Source organism: Ovis aries, chromosome 16 (assembly GCF_016772045.2).
Source record: "Ovis aries strain OAR_USU_Benz2616 breed Rambouillet chromosome 16, ARS-UI_Ramb_v3.0, whole genome shotgun sequence".
NCBI lineage: Eukaryota > Metazoa > Chordata > Mammalia > Artiodactyla > Bovidae > Ovis > Ovis aries.
In genome coordinates, this window is record NC_056069.1 from 35,800,568 (window position 1) to 35,826,404 (window position 25,837).

The window sequence follows — 25,837 nt, forward strand, 5'->3', positions numbered from 1 at the left end:
AGAGTATGGATGTCATTTTTGACTTTTATTTCTACCTCACTGTTCCACTTCCCATTCATATTTAAGTTCTCCTGATTCCATCTCCTTAACATTCTCAGACCCTTCAGTTCATTCCATCTGTTACTATTATCTTATTCAGGTTATTATCCACTTTACCTGGATCATTGTTTTAGAATCCTGACTCTTCTCTTTGGCTCCAGTCTTGCTCCTCTTTAATCCATTCTCTGCATTCTGGCAAGGGCAATCTTTCTGAAACATTAAACTGTTCAAATTCAACAGGTAGGAGCCCGCATAGAATCCTTCATGGTCTTCCAGTTGCCATCTAACCGTGTTATGACCATTTCCACTTTGGGCCTGAGAGGCAACCTGTACCCTGGAAAGAATAAAATGCCCCACCTCGAACTGGGAGACACAGAGAGCACCATTTGGGCTAACTGGTCATGTCCAGTTATAGCCTTTGTTTGTGATTCTACTAAACCCTTTGGATTACAGTATGTCCATGGACTAACTGGAGAAAATTCAAAAAGGGGGCAGGAATGATGAGAGGGAAAGAAAAGATATATGGAGAAAAGTTAAAGGAATATTTATCTATCACCTATCTATCTGTCTATCATCTATCTATCTTTAGGTCATATCCTTAGATGGAGATAGAGACTGAGAACTCGCTTTGTCTTAAAGCAGAAAATTGACTATAGATAGAGAAAGGGTGAGGATGGTTAAAACAAAACTCTCAGTGTACTGAGGAGGCCAGTGACCCCTGGGATTTGAGATTCTTAATAAACCACATCTTGAAAATGCTGTTTGAAATTGCTTGAAAATGCTGTTGAAAAAACAGAAAATTTGGGGTTTTTTTGGGATGACATAATTGTAGATAGACTTTAATTTTTTTTAATTTTCATTAAGGTTATTTCGATGTTTTCCATAAAATGATAATAATATGAACAGTTTAAGTTTCCTTTGTTTTATTGAAGTATAATTGATTTACAATGTGGTGTAAACTGCGTATACACAGTTTCTGGTGTACAGCAAAGTGACTCAATTATACATGTATATAATAGCTTGCATTTGCTAATCCCAGACTCCAAATCCATGTCTTCTCCTCTCCCCTCTGTCTTGGCAACAACAACTCTGTCCTTCATGTCTGTGAGTCTGCTTAAAAGAAGGTTTTTTCAAAGTGAAACTTCCAGCTCCTTTTTTTCATTACATTATTTATATTATAGAAAAATTTTGAATATATACAGAAGTGTAGAGAACAAATGTCAACCCTCACAGATGCACCACTGAGTCTCAATGATTAGTCTCTGTTTGCCTGTCTCCTTTGAGGCATCTCCCTCATGCTAGCTGTTAGGCTATTACCTCAGCTCCAGGCCCACCTTTTAAGTCCTCGTTAAGAATCTGGGACTCTTCAAACCTCATCTCTGCTTTACCAGTTGGCTCCCTGTTGGCCACAGTGTTGAGGTTGAAGGAGGAAGGGACTTGCCTCTTCCTGTTGGCTTCCTGTCAACACCACCGCTGTTTCCTGAGCAGTAGCCCCTTTCCAGACTGACAGTAGTATTTAGTTGCAGTTTCTCCAACATTCACACAACAAGCCTTGTTGCCCTCTTCAAAGGCATCAGCCCCAGTTGCCAGAGTGCTTGGAGATGGGGAGTGACTTTAGCACCCCTTCTTGAGCTCAGACACTAGAGATCCTCTCAGAGGTCTGTGTTCCAGCTGAGTAGGGACCTTTTGTCAAGCCTTTAGGTTGCCAAGTGCAACCACTTCCCTTTATTCCCCAGCCGTAGGGCAGTAACTACTTCCTTCAATTGCTACTTTAGTGATATCTTAGGTTCTCTTTTTGCCTTCCAGTGACCTGGTTAATACTTCCTTCTGTTGCATTCTCTGTTAACAATATGTGGAATGGATTCTGTCTCCAAATAGGATCCTAACTGACCTACCCCTTCCTCCTTTATTTTAAAAGCAAATTCAGACATTATGCCATTTCATCTCTAAGTGTATGTCCAACTTGCATACATTAAAAAAAATTAGATAACCACCATGGCATTAACAAGCAAAGTTAACAGTAATTCCTAAATGGCATTTAATAATTAGTTTGCGTTGCAAATGTCTTTGATTTTCTCAGTGACCTCTGAGATCTTCATAAGCATTGTTCACAGATGGCCTTGGAATCCAGGGAGGGAACAGGATCAAGGGGCATGGAAGGTTGGGTACTGCTCCAGGTGGGAATTCCTAAAGAACAAGAAAACCCCTTTCAGTTTCATTTGTCTTAAGGCTATAACTGGGGTACAAAGGAGTCCTGGGAGAAGACAGGCAGTACTTTTATTGGGCTGTGCCAGATCTTAGCTGTGGCATGCAGAACCTTTCATTGAGGCATATGGGATCTAATTCCCTGATCAGGGATTAAACCGGGTGGCCTGCATGGGGACCATGAAGTCTTAACCACTGGGCTACCAGGGAATACAGTCACTTTAAGGGCACACGGGGTAGTGGAGGCCCTGGGGATCAAACAGCAGGGTTTGAGTGTGTTGGCCAAAGCATTATCAATTGACAGCCTTTGGCCACTGCTTCCTCACCACCATCCAGTACTGATTACATAAGTGAAGGAAGTATCTTTAGGTCACAACTTTACTAAGAAAGAAAAAAAAAAAAAAACTGCCAAGGGGGAGATCGGTCAGAGAAGACAGAGAACAGGAGCCTGCTTGGAGTTCAGCTGAATGCTTCAGTCATTTCAGTCCACAGTGGGAGTCAGCTCCTGGCAGGGACTGCTTTCCTGGCTGTCCCCTGCATCCCGCCATAAATCTCCACCGCTTTCCCAGGAGAAGCACCACCATGGTCAAGTGGCGGTTTTCATAATGAAAGTTTCAGTGATTTATTTATCTTCCCAAGAGTCTCCAAACACAAGAAACTTAGTTGGTCAGCCATCCGTAGCCTTGAAGACCTCCTTACTCTGTGTTTAGAACATAACTGAAATTAATGACACAATAAAGATGCCAAAACTCTGGTCTCTGATAAAGGCAGGGGGAAAAGTAGTGAGAAACAACTGCACGTTCTTATATTTCAGTTTCGAGGAGGAGGTCTCGTTAGTTTCGAGGGGACACACAGAAAGGAAACACTTTGGCCATTTTCTTAGGAACGCTCTCTTGAGCCCCCAGGCCACTCTCATACCCGACTGGGAAAACTTGGTTTACAAAGAAATATTTGTTAATAATCAATGCTAATAATCAAACTGCAGTGTGATATTTGCATATCATCATGTTCTCAGCAACTCAAATTAGCTGTCAAACAACTTGGTTAAAACAGCACTGAATATTTCTCTTGACCTTGAAATCCCAGGCTATCCCAGAATGTGTTTTCTTGGTTATTTTCCATGAACTTTGCAGGCACAGTAACTGTGCAAGCCAAGTAGTTATGCAAGCCCCAGCTTTGGAAGATCAAGCTACATTGTGCTTCATCTCAACCACAGAATCCACCAGAAGAGCAGGAGAGAAAAAACAAAAATTCTACTTTTGCTCTGCTGCTCTCAGTGATAGGAACTGGTTAAGTCAAACTCCCTAGTATCTGAGTTTCCTCATCTGTAAAATGGAAGTTACTTGCCTTGTTTTCCTTCCAGGGTTGTCACAAGCATGAAATAGGAGAGTACTTTAAAAACTGTAGATGACTTATGTATCGGGGAGGTCATCTCCAAATTATTTAGCAATTCATGGAAGTCTTAAGATTGCTTCTGCTTAGGACGTTGAAAAATTCTTCAGCCTTGCCTTGTCACGATTTAGCCCAAGGAGAAATGAGATCATTAATTCCTTTTCCTCTCTGGGAAGAAAGTTGTGGAAGAGAGATATTAACTGGGAAGACTTTGTAAATTCTGGATCTCTTTTGGAAATTGTCACTAGTTACAGTAGCTGAAAAATCTTGTATTAGTCAGAAATCACTTACACACTTTACAAGTAAGCACAATCCCTCAGCTTCATGCACCAATCACTGTCTGCTGAATTTAGTACCGTCTCAGCTGTCTGTGGGAGTACTTGATGGCCCCGCAGAAGCCAGCCTGAGTCTGTCTGCTCTTTTCTCACTAGTCTATCTGTTGCTTTAGCATCTTCACAGCCCAAAGCCCTGTTGAACATCACTGGAGCTGGTTTCTGCAGGCTCGCCCTTCAAACATTCCTTCTCCCCACTTTGCTTCTCCGTATTTAGCTCTCTTTGCAGAAAGAGTAGATTCATGCAAACTGATGTGTTTCATGACTTAACTGAGTCTGGTTACTTGGACTGAATACAGATGATGCTCCAGAGCCTCTTCATGTGGCATGTGGCATCAGAAAGCCTGAGGATGAGGACTCAGTGTGTGGACTTTCAATTTGGTACCATTTGTTGTTACATTAAATCCATACTGTTTTTTAATTTTTATCTATTCATTTATTGGCCATATCTCACAGCTTGTAGGATCTTAATTCTCTTACTAGGGGTTGGACCCGGGCCACAAAAGTGAAAGCACCAAATCCTAACAATTAAACCACCAAGGAACTTCCTCCATACTATTTTTTTTTTTTTTAAAGAAGAAAGACTTTTTCCAAAAAGTGCATACTTTAGTTAATTTCTTGATTTGGCTGAGTCAGGTCTTAGCTGCGGCACTCAGGATCTGTAATTGCGGTGCACGGGTTTCTTCTCTAGCTGTGGCACTGGCTCTGTGGTTGTGGGGTGTGGGCTTAGTCGTCCCAAGGCACGTGAGATCTTACCTCCTGACCAGAGATTGAACCTGGGCCTCCTGCATGGGGAGTGTGCATCTTAGTCCCTGGATGACCAGGGACATCCCTACACCTTCTTGCTTGAAGTCCCCTTCCAGTGTCTGTGGTACAGAACTCTCCTGGGTTTCCACCTACCCTTCTGTACCTCTGTTCCTCATCTCTTTTCAGTTGTTCTTTCCCTGCCCTTTTCTTAAATAATTCTGTTCCTCATATTTATGCCCAGGACCACTTGCTTTTCTCATCCTATATGCTTTTATAAAAAGATACTCTCAGTTGTGTTCATGTTTTCAGTTACCGTCTATTTGCTGTTGACTCCCAAATTTATATTTCCAGCTTATATCTCTCTTTTGAGTTTCAAACCTATATAGCCAACCCCTACTAAAATGATGAGTCCCAAAGGCAAGGCATATTCAACACGCTTGGTAATGAATGCATCCAATTTTCTCCCAAAATGTATTCCTTCTCTGCGTTTTCATTATCTATGCAAGAATTCAATCAGAACCTTGATGTTTCAAAGGATTGTGCTTTTTATATGGTGGCTGGCTTCCAACAGGCAGGAAACAGAAGCTGCCAAGCCAGTTAAGGGTTATGTCTGTAGCTGGTGCATCATCACTTCTGCTAAATTATATTGCTCAAACCAGTCATAAGGTTCACACAGATTCAATAGAGTGGAGACATTGGCTACCTCATTATGAGGGAGTGTCAAGTTCATATTGCAAAAGACTATGTGGAGTGGGACGTATTACTGTGACCATCTTTGGAAAATGCAATTTGCAACTATGGCAAAATCAGAAATCAAACTCAGACTCGACAAACTGCAAAGCCAAAGCACTTAATCATGAAGTTACATTGCTTCACATGTTCAGAAGTTAGGTTGCTTCACTGAAAAATAACTGAAATAAAAGAAATATTAGGACTCCTCAATCATTAGTTAATTATTCATTCATGTAGACATCCAATATTGTTAACAACAAACTCAGGCCTTGTTTGGTTGCACACAGTATTGTATAGAGCAGACAAGTCACTGGTCCCCTGAAGCCTAGAGTCTATTCTCCCAACATTGCATAAGCAGTTTCATTTTAAATCAATGAATTCGAATCAGTTGTTTTTAAGGGGCAGGAACAATCCATTTTTGATCCTTATGCAATGTTGGAATGAAGCCCTACAGGGAACAAAGGCCTACAAAGAGTTTAAAATGGGAGCTTGACCCAGTCAAAGTTTATAGCATTGTACAATGTTTAGACCTTTTGGTGTGGTGTGTATACAGGGGAGATTGTACATTTTAAATATTTACAGCTGATAAATATTTTTCAGTATATGACAGTACTTGACACATAGCAGCTTGAAGGAAAAATATGCTTGAATTCAACATTCAAGTGAATTAATTACACATCCTGTCCCAGGGTCAATCAGTGGTGCTGGCTACAGGGCCAACATTTGGCAGGCCAATTGCCAAAACAAATCAGTTGGATCACTATGCAATCCAATTCCCTCCTTTAAGACAACTGTAACAATAACAATGAAATCAGATTGACTCTATGGAAATCTAATCAATTGCTCCACAATCAGATATAACAGCTCTCCAATCAAATTAATTTAATTTTATTTGGTTTAGTTAAGCGACATAGCCACAACATTCATGGGGTGCCTGTTCTCTCCTCATACACAGCATGACCTAATATCAGCATTTGAAGGGATCCTAAAGGCTCTGATTGTATGCTTTTCATGTGGGAAAAAAGTGGAGACAGCCCACAAAGTCACTAAATCAAGGTGGTGTGTCTCTCTGTGGTGCTCGGTGTATCTTCAGATTTGGAGGGGGGTTATTTACAAATTTAAATGAATACAGATGCATCATGGAATATATATTACTCAAGATAGATCAGATTATGCTGTGATAACAAACAATTTCCAATCTTGGTGACTTAAAGCAAAGAAGCTTATTTTTCATTCACGGAACATATCCATGACAGTCAGCTGGGGCCTGTGTTTCATGTTTTCATTATAGGATCTCTGTAGAACTTTGCCTGTTGTCTTAGAAGAGGAAAAGACAACTATAGCAAATCGTGATTAGGTATTAACAGTCATCTAGAGGGCTTTCCCCGTGGCTCAGTGGTAAAGAATTGGTCTGCAATGCAGGAGATGCTCAGGAGCTGTGGGTTCGATCCCTGGGTTGGGAAGATCCCCTGGAGAAGGGAAAGACAACCCACTCCATTATTCTTGCCTGGAGAATTCCATGGATGGAGGAGCCTGGCAAGCTACAGTCCATGGGGTCACAAAGAGTCGGACATGAGTGAGAACCCCCTCCAACACACACACAGCCATCTGGAATGGCCCCTGTCATGCCCACACACACCTCACTGGCCAAAGGATGTTAGAGAGCCCCACTTATCTTCAAAGAGGGGCAGGATAGTGCAATCCTACTATGTGTCCAGAAGAACTGGAAATGTTTTATGAGCAGTATTAGTATCTACCACAGAATGGGGTGCAAATTTCATGTACACTTCAGGATGAAACACAAGATTTTTTTTTTTTAAGGTTTTTAAAATAACATTTATTTCTTAAAAAGTAATAGTCATTCATAATCACAAGCAGTTTGACATCTCCTTCTAGGTCTCATTTGTGTATTTTCACAACTAAGCATTCATTTTTATGTAATTAAGACCATACAGTTATGTATCATGCTGTTTCACACATCATGAATATTTACCATTTCAAAGTCCCAAAGCTATGAGTATTTTAGATTTTGAAGCAAGATTTTCTTGCAATCCATGTGCACCTACTCAAATGTTGATTGAATAGGGGAATCTTAGAGAATGATACATACATGCCTAAAGTTGTTAGTGAACCAGGCAAACCAAAAGCTGACAGGACCAGGGTTGTAACCAAGAGTTTATCCTCAAGGCAGTCAGGCTAGATGGCAGGAGGGAAAGACTCAGATCCGCCTCCCCAGAGGTAAGGGGTTTGATATGCTTATGGGATAAATGAGCCAGGAGGTCTTAGGCAAGAAAGCGGATTGGAGGTGAGGAAAAGGTGAACCATTGTTCTGCATGTCTTCATGGAATGCATGTTCAAAAATGGAGGTGCTCAGCGTGACCTGAAGGTGGAGTCTTTATCCCTTTGACGTCAAAAGGTCACCCATAAACCACTGGTGCAATCCCAGCTTTGGAGTTGGTGGACGCAACCAGTTTTGACCTGTTTGAACTGGGCAGGAGCTGACTTCAGTTTCTGAAAAACAACTTAAGCCCCTGCCCACTGCATACCCCTATTACTGTAGAGACCCATATGTGGAAGACTTTATCGATAGGGGTGGTTAAGATATCTGGTTATAGATTACCTAGGTTACATGAAGCTTGGAGGATATGCAATTAAAGAAAGAAGAAGGAAAAAAAAAAAACCCAACTTGCTCAATTACCAAAGGCACGTTAAAATCAGAGGGGTTTTAAATTATAAGCAATGTGAAAAGACAGCCTTCAGAATGGGAGAAAATCATAGCAAATTAAGCAACTGGCAAAGAATTAATCTCAAAAATATACAAGCAATTCTTACAGCTCAATTCCAGAAAAATAAGCGACCCAATCAAAAAATGGGCCAAAGAACTAAATAGACATTTCCCCAAAGAAGACATACAGATGGCTAACAAACACATGAAAAGATGCTCAACATCACTCATTATCAGAGAAATGCAAATCAAGACCACACTGAGGTACAATCTTACGCCGGTCAGAATAGCTGCTATCCAAAAGTCTACAAGCAATAAATGCTGGAGATGGTGTAGAGAAAAAGGAACCCTCTTACACTGTTGGTGGGAATGCAAACTAGTATAGCCACTCTGGAGAACAGTGTGGAGATTCCTTAAAAACTGGAAATAGAACTGCCTTATGACCCAGCAATCCCGCTTCTGGGCATACACACCGAGGAAACCAGAACTGAAAGAAACACGTGTACCCCAATGTTCATCGCAGCACTGTTTATAATAGCCAGGATGTGGAAGCAAATGTCCATCAGCAGACAAATGGATAAGAAAGCTGTGGTACTTATACACAATGGAGTATTACTCAGCCATTAAAAATAATACATTTGAATCAGTTCTAATGAGGTGGATGAAACTGGAGTCTATTATACAGAGTGAAGTAAGCCAAAAATAAAAGCACCAATACAGTATACTAACACATATATATGGAATTTAGAAAGATGGTAATGATAACCCTATATGCGAGACAGCAAAAGAGACACAGATGTAAAGAGCAGTCTGTTGGACTCTGTGGGAGAAGGCGAGGGTGGGATGATTTGAGAGAATAGCATTGAAACGTGTATATTATCATATGTGAAACAGACCACCAGTCCAGGTTCAGTGCATGAGACAGGGTGCTCAGGGCTGGTGCACTGGGATGACCCAGAAGGATGGGATAGGGAGGGAGGTGGAAGGGGAGTTCAGGATGGGGAACACATGTACACCCATGGCTGATCATGTCAATGTATGGCAAAAACCACTACAATATTGTAAAGTAATTAGCCTCCAATTAAAATAAATAAATTTTAAAAAATAAAAAAAGAAAGCTGGAATACAGAAAAAAAAAAAAGAGAGGTTTTTAATAAGCCATTCCCTTATCTGCTGTTCTGTAAGGTACACTCAAGGACTTCTATGAAGGCACAAGCTTCTATTAACCCTATGGGATACATTTCAAAGTGCTTCATTTTATCTTAAAATGTATAGATGCTCATTCAGTCCCTTACCTTTTAATGTCAGTGTAAATGGATATCTAGGAAAATGGGTTTCTTGACTGAGATTCCTTACAGTCTAATGTCCCTGAGTGCTTTCTCTATGTGAGAATCTAAAGCCATAGACTTTCTTGGGTTTCAAAATCACTGCAGATGATGACTGCAGCCATGAAATTAAAAGGTGCTTGCTCCTTGGAAGAAAAGCAATGACAAACCTAGACAGCATATTAAAAACCAGAGACATTACTTTATTGAAAAGGTCCTTCTAATCAAATCTATATATGATTTTTCCAGTAGTCATGAATGGATGTGAGTTGGACCATAAAGAAAGCTCAGTGCTGAAGAATTGATGCTTTGAACTGTGGTGTTGGAAAAGACTCTTGAGAGTCCCTTGGATAGCAAGAAGATCAAACCAGTTATTCCTAAAGAAAATCAGTCCTGAATATTCACTGGAAGGACTGATACTAAGCTGAAGCTCCAAAACTTTGGCCACCCGATGTGAAGGTCTGACTCATTGGAAAAGACCCTGATGCTGGGAAAGATTGAAGGCAGGAGGAGAAGGGGACGACAGAGGATGAGATGGTTGGATGGCATCACCAACTTGATAATTTTTAATTCAATTATGTACTTAGAGTAAGTACAAAAGGCACAAACAGGTTTGGGAATGACACAACTCAAGTGGAGGGAACAGAAACGCAAACGCATAGCAGAGAGCACACAGGCTGCTAGTCTCAGGACATAAGTTTGGGCAAGCTCTGGGAGTTGCTGATGGACAGGGAAGCCTGGCATGCTGCAGTCCATGGGGTCGCAAACTGTCAGACTTGACTGAGCCACTGAATTGAACTGAATTGAAAGCCACAGGCAAAGGGATCTGAGTGAAAAGTCCTTCAGGATGTTTTACAATTCTTATACCATCTTCATTGTCTCTTCCACACATTATTTGGAAGCAACTTTCAAATGAAACTTCTTGCATTTAAAAAATACTTCCAAAGCTTTTAACTTGCCTTTTCAGCATTAAAATAAAATGCTGAAATAGTGAAAATAAATTCACTGTTTATTTTTAAAAATTGACATATAGATAGGACTCATCCTTGCATATTTACATCAGGATAGTTTTCATAGAAACAATAGCTTTACTTCTTTTTCCAGTTATATTCTATGCATTTACTTAATTTTTAATTCAATTATGTGCTTAGAGTAAGTACAAAAGGCACAAACAGGTTTGGGAACGATACAACTCAAGTGGAGGGAACAGAAATGCAAAAGCATAGCAGAGAGCATACAGCCCACTGCTGCTACTGCTGCTAAGTCGCTTCAGTCGTGTCCGATTCTGTGCGACCCCATAGACGGCAGCCCACCAGGCTCCCCCATCCCTGGGATTCTCCAGGCAAGAACACTGGAGTGGGTTGCCATTTCCTTCTCCAATGCATGAAAGTGAAAAGTGAAAGTAAAGTCGCTCAGTCGTGTCTGACTCTTAGTGACCCCATGGACTGCGGCCCACCAGGCTCCTCCGTCCATGGGATTTTCCAGGCAAGAGTGCTGGAGTGGGGTGCCATTCTCAGGCATTCCTGAACAGCAGATAGCACATTTTCAATAACAAATGGAGGCTGCTTGCTGATAATCTGATAACTACTGAAAGAACTTGTACTGAACTTTGGGTGGAATAGTCCAACATCTTTATATCACAATTAGTGATCCTATAGTCCAGAGCCTGTAAACTACTTAAATCCATTTATTCACTCATGAATTCATTTATTCACTGATACATTCATCGACAATAGAGGATAGTGGATAAGCAGACAGATTCTAGCACCAGACAACTGCCTGGATTTGAATTTCAGTTATGCTTTGTGACCTGTGGCAAGTCTCTTCACTTCTCTTTTTCTCAGTTTCCCCAGCTGTAAAGTGGGGAGAAGAGGACCTACCTCACAGGGTTGTTTTCAAGATTAAATGAAATAATGGATTTAAGTGCTGTTTAAATGTTAACTTATGATAAATGCATACACTGGATGACTATTTGCTGAGTAAATGTTGTTTAGTCACTAAAGTAGTGTCTGACTCTTTTGCAGCCCCTTGGACTGTAGTTCTCCAGGCTTCTCTGTCCCTGGGATTTCCTGGCAAGACTACTGGAGTGGGTTGCCATTTCCTTCTCCAGGGGATCGTCATGACCCAGGGATCAAACACGAATGTCCTGCATTTGCGGATGAGTTCTTTACCACTGAGCCACTAGAGAAGCCCAGTGAGTAAATACCATGTGTCAAGTTTTGGGTTAGTGACGGAAGAGAGAAAGGTGAGTGATAGCACAGGCATTTCTCTTGTAAGGTTACTAGTTCAATGTGAAGAGACCGATATCACATAAGGAAGTGCTGAAATAATTAGGTACGGTTAGTTACATTTTATGAAGAAGTACGGATGACTTCATAAGAAAGTCGTCTGGTGGCGCAGTGGGGAAGAATCAGCCTGCCAATGCAGGGGACACACATTAGATCCCTGGTCCGAGAAGATTTCACGTGCTGCTGAGCAGCTAAGCCCATGCGTCACGACTACTGACCCCACGCGGCCTGGAGCCGGAGCTCTGCAACAAGAAAAGCTCCAGCGTCTCAACGAAGGGCAGCCCCCACCCACAACTAGAGAAAGCCTGAGCGCAGTAAAGACCTAGTGTAGGGTAGCCAAAAAATTAATTATTTTTTAAAAATAAATACATGAAATAAATACCAATATCCATCGATTATCTCTCATCATTTCTGTGCATCAGTTATGGAAGTATGGAATGAGCCTTTCCTCACCACATCTTCAAATATTAGTAGACTCTGGAACATACTAAGTTCAACAAAATATTTCTGGAATAAATAATGAATAAATAAATATAGGAATTATCCAAAAAACAATACTCATTCAGTGGATGAGAAAGTACTGAAACTAAAGGCATGTAATTTCTAGTGTTTCTAGTTCACTTAAGATGCCTTCTTTAAACAGATTTTCTAAGATTTAAATTTAGATAACTAGATTCAGAATTTTGTTTTTTATATGATATCAGCACTATACTTATACATGTAGGAAAAATGCAAGCAGAGTATCATTATACATTTGAACCATTATTTTTATGTGCTTCAAAATGAATTTCTTTATTGGTAGAATTTTAACTTTCCGAACTGTAGGAGTCTTTTAACTAGCAAGGGACATTATTGAATGGTAAATGAGTGCTAAAATGTAAAATGTTTTGTTGCCCCCCAAAACAACCAAACAGACCCACCATTTAGCAGATCTCTGAGGCCTTCTGTAACTTTGAAAACAAACTCATGCAAGAACAGTTGGGTCCTGTAGAATTCATGGAGGAGAAGGGGAGGGATGCACCATTCTGGGGAGCTCAGTTTTAACAGAGAGTTTACTCCCTGCTGGGGCTTCCCTGGTAGCTCAGCTGGCAAAGAATCCACCCCCTGTGCAGGAGAACCTGGTTTGATTCCTGGGTCGGGAAGATACCCCGGAGAAAGGAAAGGCTACCCACTCCAGTATTCTGGCCTGGAGAATTCCAAGGACTGCATAGTCCATGGGGTCGCAAAGAGTCGGACACAAGCTACTTTCACTTTCACTTACTCCCTATAGGGCTTCCCTGGTGCCTCCGACAGTAAAGAATCTGCCCATAATGTGGCAGACCGGGGTCAGGAAGATCTCTGGGTCAGGAAGATTCCCTGGAGAAGGGAATGGCTACTCACTCCAGTATCCTTGCTGGGAAAATTTCACGGACAGAGGAACTTAGGGGGCCGCAGCCATGGGACTGCAAAGAGTTGGACATAACTAAGCAAATAGCACTTTACTCCCAATAAACATGACACAAAAATTTTAAATGGCTTAGACAGAAATTTTTTCAAGATGCATTACATTCTTCCCAGATTCCTTTAATGGAATGTTCTGGAAATGCAGCATGTCCAGTTGTAGCATGGGTGGTTAGAGCTGAAGAAATCTCTCCAACTGAATTTGTAAAGAAGAGAGTGCACAGCCCTACTGTTTCTATTTGCCTCTCTCTCTCCCATCTTTTATAATCTCTCAGCTATGAAATGGCAACCCACTCCAGTGTTCTTGCCTGGAGAATCTTCGGGATGGGGGAGCCTGGTGGGCTACCGTCTATGGGCACAGAGTCGGACATGACTGAAGCGACTAAGCAGCAGCAGCAGCAGCAGCAGCTATGTAAAATGGGATGTGACTGACAAGGGCCAAATGTATTTCCTGATCTATCTACATAATGACCCCATTATCTGTTAAGTGTGAGTGCATTTAGGGACATCACAGGGCAGAATAGTTAATATTTGCCATGTTTGGCATCTAGTTTTCTATCAGCATCCATTGACTTAGATGCCTGGTAGTGTTCAGCTACTCAGGTATTGTAAACAATTAACAACAATAACAAGAGGAGTCTTGTTACAGACTCCTCTCCTATCCTCCGAAAGTCTGAACTACATCTGCCATCTCCCTCCTCCACTCGTTCTCAATATTTCCCTTCCTGCCTCCCCCTCCACCCCTTCTCACGATCGCCTTCATCCTTCTCCCTCTCAGGCTCTTTATTTCATTCTTCTCCCTTTTCCCTCTCCCCCTCTCCTACCACTCTTCAGTCTCCTTTCCGCCACCTTGCCTTCCCTCTTTCTTCAGCCTTCCATCCTCTTGCGAAATTTCATTCCTCATTTTCCATCAGCAAAAACCTACATATACAGCTCTTTATCTTCAATTGCCCTGCAGTTTAAGTTACCAGGTTTCCCTGAGGTGTGTCTTCTAATGCCTGCCAACTATTTAGGACTTCAGATCTGGAGATAGGGTGATGCGTCGTTAAAGAACTGATAAGAATAATCAAATACAAGCTGCCGGTCAACACTTGACAGCTGGCAGAAGAGCTGTCTCATAGAGGATGCTATCAGGGCTGTGCAGAAGCCCAAGGAGGTTATACAGTTCCAAACTAGCACCCTGATCTGTAGGGCAGTCAGAAAGACAATAGGAGGGAGAAGCTGGATTTAAACACAGCAAAGTGAAAACACAGCCTTGGATCTGGGAAGAGTTGATGATAGCTAAACTAAGAATTATAAAGTGGGCTTGAAACTTCCTGTGGGAGCCCCGCGTTGGCCTGTCTTCCCGCCCCGTGGACACTGTGCCAGCAAACACATCTCGCTTTCACTTGTCAGCATTCTGTTTCTTGTTAGAGACTGGGATTCCCGGCAGTGGGAGAAACCAGCGCTGCTTGATATGCAGGACCTGCACTCCTGCGACAGCCTCTGCACGCTTAGGTCCTCATGCCCTGGAGATGCTGTCCCAGCCGACCAGGCAGCGGGTGTGCTGCGGGGGCCACGGGTACCTGGGACAAGCCCTCACCTCTCCCCAGGGACAGTTCCCTCCTGCTACCCCAGTACCCTGCCCCCTCCCCATATTCTTGTTTTGGGATTGTTTCCTTCCGTGTGAGTGTGCCTGGGCCACCACCTCCCTTCACATAGCCAAATAGGTAGATTTTCAGGTTCTGAGTCCTTTGCAGAGGAGGGGAGCTGAAGGACTGACTAGGAGGGGATGCCTGGGAAGACCCAGGTGTCCCTCTGGGTGAGGGGGCACCCCAGGAGCAGAGCCTCCCGGGGAGCTGGAAATGTCCTCTGTCTCAGTCTGAGTGATGGTTGTATAAGAGTGTGCTTGTGGAAACAGGTACCCAGCTGTGCGTGGAGACTGTGCACTGCGCTGTGTGTCAGTTCAATCCTGAGAGAGAGAGAGAGAACATCTATAATCTGGTTTTGACTCCACTTAGGCTTGTATGACCTCTGGCTCTTGCCAAGCCTATAAACAGGGCTAAATATAGTACTTGTTACAGAGGGGGTTGTGTGGATGAAAATAAAAAGCATTCAGCATGTGTAAAGGGCTTGGGACAGGATCAGTGCTCATAATAGATGGCAAATACCATCATCATTGTTGGAGAAAATTACTCTTCCAAAGTGGTAATGAATGTAATGAATGCAAATATTTTGATTTAAAACCCCTCTTTGCATATTGGAGCATCTGGACTCCATCTTTCAGGGCCTTAACTCAAAGGTGAGACCGATCGTGGGGATTTAGGCACTGAAGCAGGCTAACAGAAGGAAGTCATCCAGCAAGAGGCCCAGGAGGGCTCTTTAAATTCTAGCAGCCAGGCAGCCCCAGCCGCCTGGCCGGTCTGTACAGGATGGCCTCACCTGTATATCACACCCATTCCAGCCACATGTCTAGAGCCTGGAGGCAAATTTCTGATGAATTCATTTTTAACCAATAAACTTCACTCATATGCAGAGTGTAAACTCTAGATCGACGTGCTCTAACACCAAGGCTGAGAAACACAGTTGTGACTAATGGCATTATCTCAGCTCAGCAGTGGAAAATCAGAGCCTTCTTGATTCTTTTTCTGCCATCAATAAAATCTGTTCTACTCTGCCCAGGAAATGGATGAGACCCTGGTATTTATTGCTGACCTCCACTTTGCCTGTAAGTACTTAGAAATCCATAGAACTACAGGATGTCTGAGCTCTACAACATCTTAAAGAGTAGCTAAATGAAAACCCCTCGCTTTATAGATGAAGTGGGAGGAAAAGTAACTTGCACGAGGTTCATTCATCTTGAACAAGTATTTATTCAGCAACTGTGTGCCAGGATTTGTGGTAGACCCTGGATTACATAACTTGGCATGGAAAATTCCTTCCAGCTCTCTTCTGGAGTTCTCCCAAGCCAGGCCATGACTTGAGTCGGTACTGCTTGATAGGCATTGATGTCTTTGATAGAATGGTAATCTAGACAGTGTACAGCAGCTGGAGTACTGAGTTATATAGTCAAGGGGGTAGCAGGGGTTCCGTCAGCTGGCATTGTAAACCATGGGGCTTATCGACAGGTAAGACCCGAAGGCCAGCGCCCTGAGCTGGGTGGAGGGACGCGGGCTCCCCTACAGCTTTCTCATAATCTCTTCTGCTGCATGCAGCTCTTTGGGGCATCACCTTTCTTTTCTGACTTTCCGATTTTTAGCCTACTCTACCTAATCATCCTACTCTGAACTCAACCACCTACATGTGCTGGAAAGAGAAATAGAATACGCAGAGGCCTGGCCCTGGTTCTCAAAGCCCCTCCCCCATGGGACCCGACAGCTTGTGCTTTGTTATTGTTCAGTCTGTCAGTCATGTCCGACTCTGCGACCCCACGGACTGCAGCATGCCAGGCTTCCCCGTCCTCCATTATCTCCCAGAGTTTGCTGAAGCTCATGTCCATTGAGTCGGTGAAGCTATCTAACTATCTCATCCTCTGCCGCCCCCTTCTCCTTCTATCCTCCATCTTTGCCAGCATAGTTTTTTCCAAGGAGCTGGCTCTTCGCATCAGGTGGCCAAAGTGTTGAAGCTCTGCAGCATGTGTTGTGGGGCAGGAAACCACGTCTTGTCACCCTCCAGGCAAGTAACCGAAACTTTTGAAATGGACCAGACACAAGGCACCAAAGAGTATTGAGGGCTGTGGCAAAGTGGAGATGCACTTCTGCATAAAGGGACAGTCACTCCTCAGTCTGATGGGTTTTTCCACAGACATTACAGAGCCAGCACCGCCACAGCTTTAGACTTCTTCAAAATAAACAAGAAATTTTGTTTTTTTAAGATCATGTGTCCCAGTTTTTTTTAAATCATTCTGTGGGTCAAAAAAAAAAAAAAAAAAAAAAAAGATAGAAACATTTGCGAGCTCCTGGACTGCTTAAAAAAACAAAAGACCTGCTACCTCTAAGGAATGGTCCAGAGATATTCTTTCAGAGTCAAGGTCAGCAGACATAGAGAATGAGAATGGTCAGAACGATGTTTGGGTATGAGAGTTTGTTACTTCTTGGTTCAAGAAAGACAGATATTGTGAGCAGATATTGTGAGAGGGAGCTATAATCACGAGGAAGCTGAATTCCAGCCACATTACTCACCTCTGCCTCTGGGAAAGTCATTTCAGTAATCTGAGCCTCCTTTTCTCTGCTGGTAATATGGGCTCATGCCATCTTTTCAAGAATTTGTCATTCAATCAAGAGACTGTGCCACTGAAGTAGTCCAACTACTCATTCATTCATTTAAATATTTTCTAAGAACCTACCACTTATGCGTGGAGTCTGAAATGTGATACAAATCAATATATCTACAAAACAGAAACAGACTCACAGACATAGAGAACAGGCTTGTGGCTGCCAAGTGAGGGGGTGGGGGAGGGAAGGATGACGAGTTTGGGATTAGCAGATGCAACCTAAGGTATATATAGGATGGATAAACAGTAAGATTCTGCCATATAGCACAGGGAACTATATTAATTATCCTGTGATAAACCATAATGGAAAAAGCTTTATCTATGTATAACTGAGTCACTTTGCTGCATAGAAGAAATTAACACAACATTGTAAACCACCTATATTTCAAAAAATTAAAAAAAAAGAAGAACCTACCATGCAGGAGTCACAGTGTAAAAGCTTGCAACAGAGCAAACACCATCTCTGGCCTCAAAGAGCGCACATGTGAGAGGAGAAGGCAACTTCAGAGGGAGTAACAATGCAGTGTGGCAGATGCTTTGATGGGATGGAGGGTGTCATGTAAACACCTCAAGATGCAGCCTCATCTTCCTTGCCTCTTTCCTATCTTTGTAGGTTCCCATCAAGGGTCTCCAGGCTGCTCCCCAAACATGTCAGCCTCTCATGCCAACCTCTTTTCTGTCTTCAGTTCAGTTCAGCCACTCAGTCGTGTCCGACTCTTCACGACCCCATGAACCACAGCATGCCAGGCCTCCCTGTCCATCACCAACTGCCAGAGTCTACCCAAATCCATATGCATTGAGTCGGTAATGCCATCCAACCATCTCATCCTCTGTTGTGTCCCCTTTTCCTCCTGCCCTCAATCTTTCCCAGCATCAGGGTCTTTTCAAATGAGTCAGCTCTTTGCATCAGGTGGCCAAAATATTAGAGTTTCAGCTTCAACATCAGTCCTTCCAATGAACACCCAGGACCGATCTCCTTTAGGATGGACTGGTTGGATCTCCTTGCAGTCCAAGGGACTCTCAAGAGTCTTCTCCAACACCACCGTTCAAAAGCATCAATTCCTCAGTGCTCAGCTTTCTTTATAGTCCAACGCTCACATTCATACATGACTACTGGAAAAACCATAACCTTGACTAGAGAGACCTTTGTTGACAAAGTAATGACTCTGCTTAACTTAAAAAAAATTTTTTTTTTCTTTTCCTTGCTATGTCTTGGAGCTCTCAGGATCTTAGTTCCCAGACCAGGAATGGAACCCATGCCCCCTGCATTGGGAGCATGGAGTCTTAACCACTGGACCACCAGGGAAGTCCCTATCTTAACATCTTGGTCCTTGCTGGTTACTCTGCCTGGAATGATCTTCCCCAGCTATTTGCAGAGCTCCTTCTTTATTTCACTCACACTTCTTCTCCCAGAGATGTCCTCTGCTCAGAGGTGTCCTCCAATTGTCCTGTCTAAAATAGCAACCCCACGTGTTCTGCTCTAGGTTTTTATAGCGCTGGCTGTCACCCAATGTTCTAATCTCCCAGCTCCGTGGGAGTCTGGACTTAAATTTATTTTATCCACTGATTTCTCCCCTGTGCCTGGAACAGAACTTAGATCCTGGTTATTATTCATCAAACCTTTGTTGAGTGAGTGAATGAGGGAAATATCCATACATGGGGGATCCTAATGGAGATTCAGGGAAAGCTTTCTGGCAGAGGTGATGTTTAAACCAGCAAGTTTGTTAAATTAAAAAGTTCTTCAGGTAAAGATGGATGCACAGTTATCTTGGGCAAAAGACTGAGCATATAGGAAGTCCTGGAGATTAGTAAGAGTTTATCACAATAATGAAAGAAGTCTGAGTGAGATTGGGTGATAAAGCATGGAAAGGGGGGCTGTAATAGAGAGAGCTGTGGATGGAGAGGCAGGCAGGAGCTAGGGGTAGAGGACTCTGAAGACCTAATGTGGAGTCTGGACTTTATCCCACCAGCATAGGGATGCAAGTGGTGCAGCCACTTTGAAAAATAGCTTCACAGTTACTTATGAAGATAAATATACATTTACCATACAATCCAGAAACACCACATCCAAGTGAAATGAAAACTTATTTTCACACAGAAGACTCTATGTGAGTTTTTATAACAGTTTTATTCATAATTACTCAAAAGAACTGTTCTATATTTTGAATGCTGTGGTGGTTATACCACTCTGTGTTTGTGAAAATCTCCATAATCATATACTCCATGGAGTGATTTTTACTGCATGGAAATTTCTCTTTGATTAAAAGAAATGTGGGGAAACATTAGAGGGTTCTTGGTAGAAGAGGAACACTGTCAGATTTGTGTTTTCAAAGGATTGCTGAGGCTGGGGGATGACAAGAATGGAAATGGGACGCCAGTGAGGGGTCGATAGCAGTGGGCCAGGTAACAGATGACTGTAGCTTGGACAAACTGGGGATGGAAAAAAAGTGGAGGGCTGAGATATATTTAGAAAGCAGCAACAGCAAGACTTGGTAATTAGATTTGGGGAGTGAGGATAGGGGAGTGTTCAAGAATGATGCTGAGGAATTTGGACTGAGAACAACTGAGTAAACAGTGGTGCCATTCGCTATATCCACAAGGATGTGCAGGAGAAGGAGCAGGCCTTGAGGAGCCTGGGAATAACAGGAGACAACAGTGGGTTGGTACACGTCGGGAGTGTGATTAAGGTTTTCATCAGTTTGATTGGTTCTGTTTTATTTCAGCAAGCTAGCACATACTTGAGTGCTTGCTCCTAGCACTATGGTTGCTCTGTGCAACCATAATAAAAAATCCACCTGTCTTGTAAGTTCCCATTGAGACTTCCTGTTCTGTAGCATCAAAACACTTTCCTCTTCCAATCTCAGTGCTTCCAGTTGACTGGTTAAGCCACTGTGTCGACTCAATCCTTGTCGGCACAGCCATATCCCTAAGAAAAATGTAAGTCAGACGCTGCACTGTTCCCCATACTGATGACTATTTTCAAGGCAATTTCGAGAGATAGCAACAAAATAAGAAAATTTCAGAAAAAAGTCAATATAATGCCCTGGAGAAGAGAGCTGTCTCCCTCCCGAAGTCTTTAGCACCTGCACAGGGACGTGACTTGGACAGTTTTGACTGCACGAGGAACAGTGATCTTGCACATCCTGCTCTGCTTTGTCAGCTCCTTCCAGTCCCTGGCTCAGATAAAGCCAGAGGGTGATCTCCAGCCAAACCACCTTCTTCTGTTTTCATATGGCCCCAGTTCTGTGTGGCCTGGCCTGGCAGGAGGACCTCCAACTGAATGAGTGTGGCTCATGGCCTGGAGAGTGTAGATTTCTTTCAGAACACTCAACATTCTCAACCAATGTTTTAATATTGATCCTGAAGATATTCTTGTGAAGTTAATTGGAAACTCTTATATATACAAGCAAGGAGACTGAAATGCAGAGGCATTCATTCTAAACAAATCAGCCTCATTTCTAAATCAGGATAATGGCAAAGCATTAGCTCCTTCATTTCCCCGAAAACATCTTACACTTGCCTTAGGGGCATGTTGCAAGGTTATGGGCTTTCTAAATGTCAAATTCAATGAAGTTGCTTTTTAATGGTTACTTCTTGGTGGGTGGGATTACGGGATGGTTTTGATGTTCTTTATGATTGTGATTTTTGGTTTTTCTATAATCAGCATGTATTACCTTTATAATTGGGAAGAAAATGAAAGAAACTTCCTAAGAAACCAGTATGCACAATATGAAACCATTTTTAAAGGAAAATGGACATATGAGATTACACAAACAACCAAATGTTAAAAACAGCCGTCGTGTCTGACAGGGAAATGGGTGATTTTTCTTTGTTTCCTGGTGCTTCCTAGTGTTTTTCCAATTTTCTTTCTTTTTTTTTTCCCTTACTTTTTGTAGTTTTCTTTTGATGAATATAAAGTACTTATGTAATCAGAAAAAAATTAACCATTCTTTCAAAAGTGCTATGTAGCTTTCCTCTCAATTAAGGTGGTAGAATTCTAAGGGTAAGGAAACTGACTTTAAGTTGTGACACTGAGAATAATTAGCTGTGTGACTGGAAGAAAGTCACAACCAGTGGAGTGACTCATGGCTTAAAAGAGGGCTCAGACTATTAGTGCCATCTACTCCTGGGAGAGGGGAACTTCTCTGATGGGTCAGCGGTAGAGAATCCACCTGCCAGTGCAGGAGATGGGGGTTCGATCCCTGGGTCAGGAAGATCCCCTGGAAAAGAAAATGGCAGCCCACTCCAATATTCTTGCCTGGGAAATCCCATGGACAGAGGAACCTGGCGGGCTAGAGTTCATGGGGTCACAAAGAGCTGGACACAGCTTAGTGACTAAACAACAACAATCCCCTGGGTGTCAGGTCCCAATGAGCTAATGCACGTGAGACACTTGGCAGGAAGGTGCCTCAGCTAGAACCACTGTTCCAGAAATAATCTGTGCAGTATTGTTAAGGGAACATGTTGTAATTTGAAGGCATGTTATTTTTATTTTGAAGGAAGAGACTAAATCCCAGTTATTAAGCCAATCTCCTGTATGTTGGCACTTTTTGTGCCAACTTGATGTCCTGTGAGAGTGGATAGGGGGAAAGTTTGTTCCTATATTACTTGGCCTCCTGCCACCATCCAGGCTCAGGTCCAGGGATCTGGCTGTGGAAGGTGGAGAGCCAGGGGCAATGCCGGGACCTGGGGCACTGCCAGCCCTGGGAAAGGGCTGATCCCCTTGGTTGGGACCAGGATTCAGGGAAATATGCAGCTGCTGCCCTTCGGAGGCTCATTGGTCACTGAGCCTGAACCTTCCACCAAATCCGACAATCAGACCCTCTGACCAAGGAAGCGTGACTCTTGGCTGCACATTGAGAGAAAATCTATGGCAGGGTAAGATGGTTCCATCAGGGAACTAAAGCCATTGTTCCCTTCCAGTTAAAAGTCATGTAATCATCCATATTCACTCATACAGTTTTATGATTCACCCAGAGTGTGATGATTCACACACAGACTTTGTAAGAAGGAAAAAAGAATGACATGGAAAGAACAGCTTATAGATCAACCTGTCAAAATAGAGATCATCTAGCTATCAGTCTCCCTGTAATGTGAGATTTATATTTTTCTGTTGCTTTGAATTTGAAGTTTCACTAGGCATTTAATAGTACATTCTCATGATACTCTTCTTCCTCTCCAGAAGTAGAGATGGAATTTATTTATTCAAGTTCTTCTGTGGCTCAGCATTAGTGCAGGGGGTGGAGACTGCTTTTAGAAGCTCACATTCTGCTCACACTTTTGCTAAGACCTCTTTATTTTTATGTGATTGGTATATTTGTAGAACTAAGGGTCCTTCATTGCCTTTTCTATATTATACCTACCTTGCTTTTCCATATGCCTAAAAGAAAGAAAAAAATTTCCCCTACTTTTTAAGAAATTTTAGGAGTCATTCTATGGTTAGAAAAATCAGCAAGCAAGTTTCAGTTTATAAATATTAAAATTGAATGTTGGAAGTCATCTTGAGGTGTTAATTTGCTTACTCTTAGGGTGATTAACAGAGAAGGCAATGGCAACCCACTCCAGGACTCTTGCCTGGAAAATCCCATGGACGGAGGAGCCTGGTAGGCTGCAGTCCATGGGGTTGCAACGAGTCAGACATGACTGAGCGACTTCACTTTTACTTTTCACTTTCATGCATTGGAGAAGGAAATGGCAACCCACTCCAGTGTTCTTGCCTGGAGAATCCCAGGGATAGTGGAGCCTGGTGGGCTGCCATCTCTGGGGTCGCACAGAGTCAGACACGACTGAAGCGACTTAGCAGCAGCAGCAGCAGGGTGATCAAAATACCTCTAAGCACGTTATAGAAGTGGCTAGCTCTCTTGCTTCTGCAACAGGATGTGAAGTAGGATGGACCTGATTGCCAGGCTTCAAAGCTGAGGGCAATAGATGAAAGGTCATCAGCATGACTTTCTACGAGGTTGGAACCAGTTTTGCAATCTACATCACCACTTTCACCTACACATAAAAAGTCAACAACAGTGCTGAAAGGTTAGTAAGAGAGGATTTCTCTGAGCCCAGAATATTTCTTCCCCTCCCCCTACTCAAATTAAATGTAGGAGACAGTGTAGAAGATACCAGGGTTTTGGCCAGGAGAAGAGAATTAATCTTGCCCATTCACCCCCAAACTAGCTACTATAGAAATCTCAAAACTGCCATGGATTTAAAAGAATTTGGGGCAGAGTTTGACAAGTGTTCTCCAGGGTCAGCAGGTCACAGGGCCTATGGAAGTCCAAAGGGAAGAAATTGATGGAATTGTACCCAATGGTTTGGGGGGAGAGGGAGGGCTGGTGGGACAATAAATAACACTGAATTCTGTGGTGGGAGAGGGTGAACGTCATCCTGTCATCTATGGGTCAGGGGGCCACCTCAGGTGGAAGCCAGGCTATGTTTGCCTTGAAAGGACCCCACTCAATGTGGGGGCTAGACAACTCAGAAGAAGACTGAAGGGTCAGCTGTCGCACAGGAGCTGAAGAGGTCATGCACGGCCAGCTAGGAGATAATAGTCTCCTTTGGGCTGTCTCCAGCAAGGAGGTCTCCAAAGAACTAGCGGAAAGGATGAGTGAAAAAAAAGCCAAGATTTGCCATGTAGAGGGCTCGCAAGCACAATGCTACAGTACTGGTCAGTAGGGCTCTGCCCCCTGCCCTTACCTGGTCCTGCGGAGTTAAGTGAAGTGAAAGTTGCTCAGTTGTGTCTGACTCTTAGCGACTCCATGGAGCCTGCCAGACTTCTCTGTCCATGGAATTTTCCAGGCCAGAATACTGGATTGGGTTGCTGTTCCTTTCTCCAAGGGATCTTCCCAGTCCAGGGACCAGACCCAGGTCTCCCGCATTGCAGGTGGATTCTTTACCATCTGAGCCACCACGGAAGCCCTCGGAGACGTTAACAGCAGCAGTATCAGCAGGGCAGAGAGTATGACAGGGTGAACAAGAAATGGTCCATACTCTCCTCCCTTCCTTAATGCAGGTATTTGAGCCCTAGGACAGGCCTGCAATAAGACAGGAGGGGCAATTCGAAATGCATGAGAGATTGAAGTGCTGGGTTAGACCAGTTGGACTGTTTACCGGAAACCTGTTCACCCTTGAAACCTGACTGACTGGAAAACGAAGGGGTCAGCCTGAGTTCCCATCAAGATGTGAGGAAGAAAAACCCCGACAGAGAAGGTTAGAAGTCAGTGGGTGGGAGAAAAGTGAATGCATTTCATGATGGTCCAGATCCTCAGTATTTCAGTTATCTGTGTACAGATTCCTCAGAGGTGTCTTTGCATACTGTGATTTATGAGCACTTTTTAGACACACAGTCTCTATATTTGACTTATAAAAAGATTGCTTTCCTCTGTTCGCTACCTGCCTTGGCAGACCTATATCCTTGATCAACTGATCTAGTCTAGTTCTGGATTTGAAGAGCTCCTCTATTCTGCTTCCTCTGCTGAGATTTTCATGTTAAGAGCTGTGTAGATAGTCCAGAATAAAAAATTGAAACCTCAAAAGGCAAGTTTTCTGTTGAAATAGAAGATATAGTATTTTTAAAGCATGACTGGGAAGTCTTTCTCTGAAGAAAAGTTTCATTTTTAATAGAATCCTAGCATTCAGTATGGGTTTCCCTAGTGGCTCTGGGTCAGTAAGAAACCCTGGAGAAGGGAATGGCTACCCACTCCAGTATTCTTGCCTGGAGAATCCCAAGGACAGAGGAGGCTGTGGGCTAAAGTCCATGGGATAGCAACAGTTGGAACACAACTGAGTGAGTTTCCCATGCGGCGCTAGTGGTAAAGAACCCTCCTCCAATGCAGGAGACATAAGACACGTGGGTTTGATTTCTGAATCGGGAAGATCCCCTGGAGGAGGGCATGGCAACCCACTCCAGTATTTTTGCCTGGAGAATCCCATGGACAGAGGAGCCTCACTGGCTACAGTCCATGGGGTCACAAAAAGTCAGATATGACAGAGTGACTAACACTTCAACTAGGAGAACATTGATTAAGACACCAAACTCAGAGGCTGATTTTTTCTCTTCCTAGTTGTGTGACCTCGAGCAAACTACATGAACTCTCTATTCTTCATTTATTTTCCTTTTAAAAAATGGAGGTAGTAATAGATACCTCTCTTATAGAGTTCTAAAGATTAAGTGGATTAATATATGTCACATGCTTAGAACAGGGTCTGGTACCATGTAAGCACTTCAGGACACTCATCACTGTTGCAGACTCTGTCGGAGCCCGAGTCATATCTTCTGGCCTCGAGAATTCTCACACCTATGCTTAGCTATGATGTCTCTTTCTCAACTATCTCTTCATGGATGGTAATTTTCTTATTCGACCTTT

At 43.0% G+C, this 25,837-nt stretch overlaps 2 long non-coding RNA genes across 4 annotated transcripts in view; one reads left to right on the forward strand and one right to left on the reverse strand.

Annotated features, from left to right (window-relative positions):
• LOC114118743 (uncharacterized) overlaps window positions 1-18,905 on the reverse strand; it is a 34,544-nt gene extending 15,639 nt beyond the window's left edge. Inside the window, exon 1 of one of the 2 annotated variants that reach the window (XR_006056524.2) lies at window positions 17,893-18,905. This is a non-coding gene — a long non-coding RNA (uncharacterized LOC114118743). Of the gene's footprint in view, window positions 1-156; window positions 7,237-17,892 lie in introns of those variants that run through there. The other variant, XR_009596787.1, reaches the window with a different exon arrangement.
• LOC114118742 (uncharacterized) overlaps window positions 1-25,837 on the forward strand; it is a 107,613-nt gene that overhangs the window by 71,787 nt on the left and 9,989 nt on the right. The gene's annotated exons all lie outside the window — the stretch shown is intronic.